This window comes from Salvelinus namaycush, chromosome 24 (assembly GCF_016432855.1).
Source record: "Salvelinus namaycush isolate Seneca chromosome 24, SaNama_1.0, whole genome shotgun sequence".
NCBI lineage: Eukaryota > Metazoa > Chordata > Actinopteri > Salmoniformes > Salmonidae > Salvelinus > Salvelinus namaycush.
Genome location: NC_052330.1, coordinates 23,026,801 through 23,034,163, shown reverse-complemented (window position 1 = coordinate 23,034,163; position 7,363 = coordinate 23,026,801).

The following is a 7,363-nucleotide window of genomic DNA, read 5'->3' as shown; positions in this document are numbered from 1 at the left end:
GGGCTAATTGAGTGACTATCAGTAACTTTCAGAACAAGAGAGAAACTGCAGATGCACAACCACATTTATAAATTGCAGGTTGTGTATTGTACTATTCTAACTTGCAACAGTAAGTTGAGACCCCGACTGAGTTGAAAAAATTGACAGCTTTGCACACATTTGGCATTCTCTCAACCAGCTTCATAAGGAACGCTTTTCCAACAGTCTTGCAGGAATTCCCACACATGCTGAGCACCTGTTGCCTGCTTTTCCTTCAAATTTGGACTCATCAAACCAAAGAACAGATTTCTACTGGTCTAATATCCATTGTTTTTGTTTCTTGGCCAAAGCAAGTCTCTTCTTATTATTGGTGTCCTTTAGGAGTGGTTTCTTTGCAGCAATTCGACCACAAAGGCATGATTCACACAGTCTCCTCTGAACAGTTGATGTTGAGATGTGTCTGTTACTTGAACTCTGTAGAGCATTTATTTGGGATGCTATCTGAGGTGCACTTAACTCTAATGAACTTACTGTCAGGATTTGGCCAGGATTGTTCCGGTTTTGGCCACTAGATGCCCCCATTGTGCTTTTTTGACCCTTTTGTTTTCCCTTGTTTCCAGTTATTATTTGCACCTGTGCCTCGTTTCCCTTGAATGTATTTAAACCCTTAGTTTTCCTCAGTTCTTTGCTCTGTGTTTGTATGTTAGCACCCAGCCCCAGCGATGCTGTGAACATTTGTTACTCCTATTGGATTCTCTTGAGATACTCTGTTTTTGTTCTTGTTTATTTATTTTTGATTATTATTTTGATTTTTTTCCCCTGCGGTATCTACCACCTTGTGGATTTACCTTTTGTCTTGGAGGATTACCTTTTTTCTCTTGGAATTACTTTTGACGTTGTGGATTTATATTTTTGCCTGAAGTACTTTCCTTTTTACTTTATTAAAACACCGTCTCAAGTACTGCTGTGTCTGCCTCATCTTCTGGGTTCTGCCGACTATTAGTGGCTCAGTTTGCTAAGTGACTGTTTCTCACACCGGAGACCCGAGTTCGTAACCGGGTCCTGACAGAAACACAGAGCCAAAATGAACCCAGAGGCAGCCAGTTCCCAGGACATTTTTGCCACTCTGTCCCACCATGAGGGGACTGTCCAACGCCACGAAGCTGCTCTGGTTCAGCAAGAGGCCTTAATGGCTAGACATTCTCAACTGCTGTCGGAGATGCTGACTTCCATAAAGCAGATATCTGATCGACTTCCCCCGGCAACCGCTTCCGCCCCAGTACCTCAGATTCAAGTGCCCGTGGCAGTTAACCCCTTGGCTGAACCTCGTCTGCCGCCTCCCCAACGGTTCTCAGGTGATCCGAGTGCTTGTAAGGTTTTTTTTACCCAATGTTCTCTCTCCTTCGAGCTGCAACCCTCGTCGTTTCCCACCGACCGGTCCAAGATCGCATATATCATCACCCTGCTGTCGGAAAAAGCCCTGGCCCGGGCTACTGCTGTGTGGGATGCCCAAAGTCCCTGCTGTGCCAGCTACTCTGCCTTTGCTGAGGAATTCAAGCGAGTGTTTCAAGGTCCTACCAGCGGCCCTGACTCAGCCAAACAGCTCCTGACTCTCCGCCAAGGTCGGCGCAGCGTGACGGACTATGCCATCCAGTTCCGCACGGTGGCAGCAGCGAGTGGCTGGAACGACGAGGCGCTCACAGTGTCCTTTCTGAAGGGTCTTTCCGACACCATCCAAGATGAACTGGCCACTCGGGAACCACCGGACAACCTCGAGTCCCTGATCAAGTTGGCCTCGCGCATAGATCAGCGTCTGAGAGAGAGAGAACTCAACTGTAGACCTCTCGCCCTAGCTCCTATCGGTCCCAGCTCCGAGTCCCCACCTTTATCCTCGATGGCTGAGAGAGACCGCCGGATGAGGGAGCGATGCTGTCTATATTGCGGCAAACCCGGGCCATTTCCGCTCCACGTGTCCCGGGCTCCAGGGAAACGCACTGTCCTGTGCAGGCCTGGGGGGACTGTAACGGGAAACATAACCTCCTCCCATCCGTCCAACTCCCGTCTGCTCATTCCAGTCACCCTTTTCTGGGACAACCACGAGCTTCCCCTTCAAGCCTTGGTAGACTCTGGAGCCGCAGGAAACTTCATGGATGGTATCTGGGCGAAGGAGAATGGCGTCCCCTCTGAACCTCTAAGGGACCCCATGAGGGGTACTACGTTGGATGGAAGCCCTCTGGGATCTGGACTTGTCACTCGCGTCACTACCCCCTTGCGACTTTCAGTTTCCCAACACCAGGAAGTGATGAACTTTCATCTGATCCCCTGTTCCGAGTTCCCTCTCGTCCTTGGCTACCCCTGGCTTCACAGCCATAACCCTCACATCGACTGGTCTGTGGGCACTGTCAAGCAGTGGGGTCCTACGTGCCAAGCCACTTGTATCTTCCCGAGTTCTCCTCCCGAGTCTCTAGAATCCATCGACCTTTCCCGAGTGTTACTATGACCTCAAACCGGTATTTAGCAAACAGAGGGCCACCATGCTACCACCCCATAGACCTTACGATTGCCCCATCGACCTGTTTACGGGCACCTGCCCCCCCAGGGGTCGGATCTTTTCCCTATCTCCTCCCGAACGAGCTGCTATGGATTCCTACATCAAGGACGCTCTGGCAGCAGGCCTCATTCGTCCGTCCACCTCGCCCGCGGGAGCAGGGTTTTTCTTTGTGGCCAAAAAAGACGGTGGATTACGTCCTTGCATCGACTACCGGGGACTCAATGCCATAACCGTCCGTAACCGCTACCCGCTACCCCTTATGGCCACAGCATTTGAGCTGCTCCAGGAAGCAGTTGTCTTCACTAAGCTTGACCTGCGGAACGCATACCATCTTGTGCGGGTCAGACACGGTGACGAATGGAAGACCGCTTTCAACACGCCTACTGGTCACTACGAATACTTGGTGATGCCCTTCGGCCTGACCAACGCCCTGGCTGTGTTCCAAGCGCTCATAAACGATGTGCTTAGGGATATGCTTAACATCTTCGTGTTCGTTTACTTGGATGACATCCTCATCTTTTCGAGCTCCCTTCAAGAACACACAAAGCATGTCAGACAAGTACTCAAACGCCTCCAAGACAGCCATTTGTACGTTAAGCCGGAAAAATGTGAATTCCATTCCTCCAGAGTACAATTCCTGGGATTTGTAGTGGAACCCGGTTGAGTCCAAATGGACTCCAGGAAGGTAGGGGCGGGAGCGGATTGGCCCACCCCCAAGTCCGTTAAGGAAGTTCAGCGTTTCCTGGGCTTCACAAACTTTTACCGCAAGTTCATCAAGAACTTCAGCTTGGTGGCAGTACCTCTCTCAGCTTTAACCAAGGGGGGCAACGCAAGGTTTCTGTGGGGAAAAGAAGCTGAGACGGCCTTCCAAGGACTCAAGCAGCGCATCCTCTCTGCACCCATCCTGACACTACCGACTGCGGATGTACCTTTTGTGGTGGAGGTAGACGCATCAGAGGTTGGTGTTGGAGCTGTCCTGTCTCGGCGGGGTGAAGACAAGAAGCTCCACCCTTGCGCCTTCTTCTCACACCGGCTTACACCGGACGAGAGGAACTACGATGTGGGAGATCGTGAACTCCTAGCGGTTAAGATGGCATTGAAGGAATGGAGACACTGGCTCGAGGGGGCTTCTCAACCGTTTCAAGTGTTTACGGACCACAAAAATCTGGAGTATATCCAGCAGGCGAAGCGGTTGAACTCCAGACAAGCTCGATGGTCTCTTTTCTTCAATCGATTCCAGTGTATCCTCACCTATCGGCCCGGGTCGAAGAATCTCAAACCGGACGCCTTGTCCTGAGTCTACGCTCCTGCCATTCGAGAAGATACTGACATGCCTGTCCTTCCTGCCGCTAAGATCGTGGCCCCGATCTCGTGGCAAGTTGAGGATACCGTGAGACGAGCTCAAGCTATCGAACCGGGTCCAAAAGGAGGTCCTGCCAATCGGTTGTTTGTCCCCAAGGCAGCGAGGACCCAGGTCCTTCTGTGGGGGCACTCCTCTCGCCTCACTTGTCACTCGGGCGTAGGTCGCAGTCTGGCTCTCCACAAAAAACTTACCACTACGGGTGGAGTCTCGCAAGCTGTCCCAGAAATACATCGGCCCCTTTAAGGTTGCCAGAAGAGTGAACCCCGTTACATATTGTCTGCACTTACCCAGATCCCTTAAGATTAATCCCACGTTTCACATTTCCTTATTAAAACCTGTTGTTTTTTCTCCCCTTATCCCGGCAGGCAGTCCTCCCCCTCCGCCCCGTGTCATCGGAGGCCAGCCGGCTTTTACCGTCCATCGGATACTGGATTCCCGCCGTGTGCAGCGGTCCTGGCAGTATCTGGTGGACTGGGAAGGCTACGGTCCCGAGGAGCGCTCCTGGGTTCCTGCCAAAGACATACTGGACCCTGACCTCATTCGACAGTTCAGGGCCCTCCACCCCGAGAAAGCTGGTAGGAACGTCAGGAGCCGTTCCTAGGGGGGGGATTCTGTCAGGATTTGGCCAGGATTGTTCCGGTTTTGGCCACTAGATGCCCCCATTGTGCTTTTTTGACCCTTTTGTTTTCCCTTGTTTCCAGTTATTATTTGCACCTGTGCCTCGTTTCCCTTGAATGTATTTAAACCCTTAGTTTTCCTCAGTTCTTTGCTCTGTGTTTGTATGTTAGCACCCAGCCCCAGCGATGCTGTGAACATTTGTTACTCCTATTGGATTCTCTTGAGATACTCTGTTTTTGTTCTTGTTTATTTATTTTTGATTATTATTTTGATTTTTTTTCCCTGCGGTATCTACCACCTTGTGGATTTACCTTTTGTCTTGGAGGATTACCTTTTTTCTCTTGGAATTACTTTTGACGTTGTGGATTTATATTTTTGCCTGAAGTACTTTCCTTTTTACTTTATTAAAACACCGTCTCAAGTACTGCTGTGTCTGCCTCATCTTCTGGGTTCTGCCGACTATTAGTGGCTAAGTGACTGTTTCTCACACCGGAGACCCGAGTTCGTAACTGGGTCCTGACACTTACTGTATCCTCTGCAGCAGAGGTAACTCTGGCAGTACTCTTGAGAGCCAGTTTCATCATAGCGCTTGATGGTTCTTGAAATTTTCTGTATTCACTGACCTTCATGTCTTAAAGTAATGATGGACTGTTGTTTCTCTTTGCTTATTTGAGCTATTATTGCCATAATATGGTATTTTACCAAATAGGGCTATCTTCTGAATACCACCCCTACCTTGTCACAACACAACTGATTGGCTTAAACGCATTAAGAAGGAAAAAAATTCCACAACTTTTAACAAAGCACACCTGTTAATTGAAATGCATCCCAGGTGACTACCTCATGAAGCTGGTTGAGAGAATGCCAAGAGTGTGCAAAGCTGTCACCAAGGCAATGGGTGTCTACTTTGAAGAATCTCAAATATAAAATATATTTTGATTTGTTTAACAATTTTGGTTACTACTTGATTCCATATGTGTTATTTCATAGTTTTGATTACTTCACTATTATTCTACAATGTAGAAAATAGTAAAAATAAAGAAAAACACTTGAATGAGTAGGTGTGTCCAAACTTTTGACTGGTACTGTATATATTTTTTTGATCCGAGGGGCTTCAAAAGGGAGTTGCCCATCCCTGATGTAGGGATGGGGTGTCATTTGGGATGCATCCCATATCAACCTGCAGCTCAGATATGACTGGTTGTATTCATCCTCAATTATTATATATATATTTTATTTAACCTTTATTTAACTAGGTAAGTCAGTTAATAAGGATCGGCCCCTTTTGTTCAATTTCGCCTAAGATGACATACCCAAATCTAACTGCCTGTAGCTCAGGCACTGAAGCAATGATATGCATTTTCTAGGTACCATTTGAAAGGAAACACTTTCAAGTTTGTGGAAATATGAAAGGAATGTAGGAGAATATAACACATTAGAACTGGTAAAAGATAACACAAAGAAAAAAACAACCTTTTTTTGTATTTTTTTGTACCATCATCTTTGAAATGCAAGAGAAAGGCCATAATGTATTATTCCTGTCACGTTCCTGACCTGTTTTCTGTTTTGTATGTGTTTAGTCGGTCAGGGCGTGAGTTGGGGTGGGCATTCTATGTTATGTGTATCTATGTTGGTTAATGGGTTACCTGATATGGTTCTCAATTAGAGGCAGGTGGTTTACGTTTCCTCTGATTGAGAGCCATATTAAGGTAGGTTGTTTCACATTGTTTGTTGTGGGTGGTTGTCTCCTGTGTTTGTATGTTGGTACCACATGGGACTGTATCGTTCGTTCGTTTGTTTTGTAGTCTGTACCTGTTCGTGCGTTCTTCGTTGTATGTAAGTTCTCATGTCCAGGTCTGTCTACGTCGTTTTGTTATTTTGTTAATTATCAAGTGTAGTTCGTTTTTTCGTCTTGTTTAATAAATTCATTATGTCAAACTACCACGCTGCATATTGGTCATCTGATCCGTCTCGCCTCTCCTCGTCCGAGGAGGAGGAAGGGCTAGAGAATCGTTACAATTCCAGTCCAGGTGTAATTTATATATTGGCCACTAGATGGCAGCAGTATACGTGCAAAGTTTTTGTCTGATCCAATGAACCATTGCATTTCTGTTCAAAATGTTCTATCAAGACTGCCCAAATGTGCCTAATTTGTTTATTAATAATTTCTCATGTTCAAAACTGTGCACTCTCCTCAAACAATAGCATGGTATTCTTTCACTGTAATAGCTACTGTAAATTGGACAATGCAGTTAGATTAACAAGAATTTAAGCTTTCTGCCAATATCAGATATGTCTATGTCCTGGGAAATGTTCTTGCTACTTACAACCTCATGCTAATCGCATTAGCCTACGTTAGCTCAACCTTCCCGCAGGGGACCCACCAATCCTGAAGAACAAATTCTTATTTACAATGATGGCCTAATAAGGAACAGTATGTGAACTGCCTTGTTCAGGGGCAGAACGACACAATTTTACCTTGTCAGCTCGGGGATTCGATCCAGCAACCTTTCGATTTAAACAGGTCAGTCCCATTGAGATATGAATCTCTTTTTCAAGGGAGCGCTGGTTAGCTAGTTATACTCCCCTGGGCTGAGACCAACCTGCCATCATCATTCTGTTACTAAGAGAAGCGTATGGGCTTTAGATGTGTGTGTTTGTGTGTAGAGAGAGGGTATTATGGTGCAATAAATTAGGGTTAAGGTCAGTGGGTCGGAACACAGATTATGACATGCTTACTGAGTCTATCAACACATCTCCTCTGTTGCCTCTGTAGACTGGGACCAGTAGTGTACCAGTTTTGGATGACATGGATAACATATGGATAACGTATGGATGATAACATGATAAAG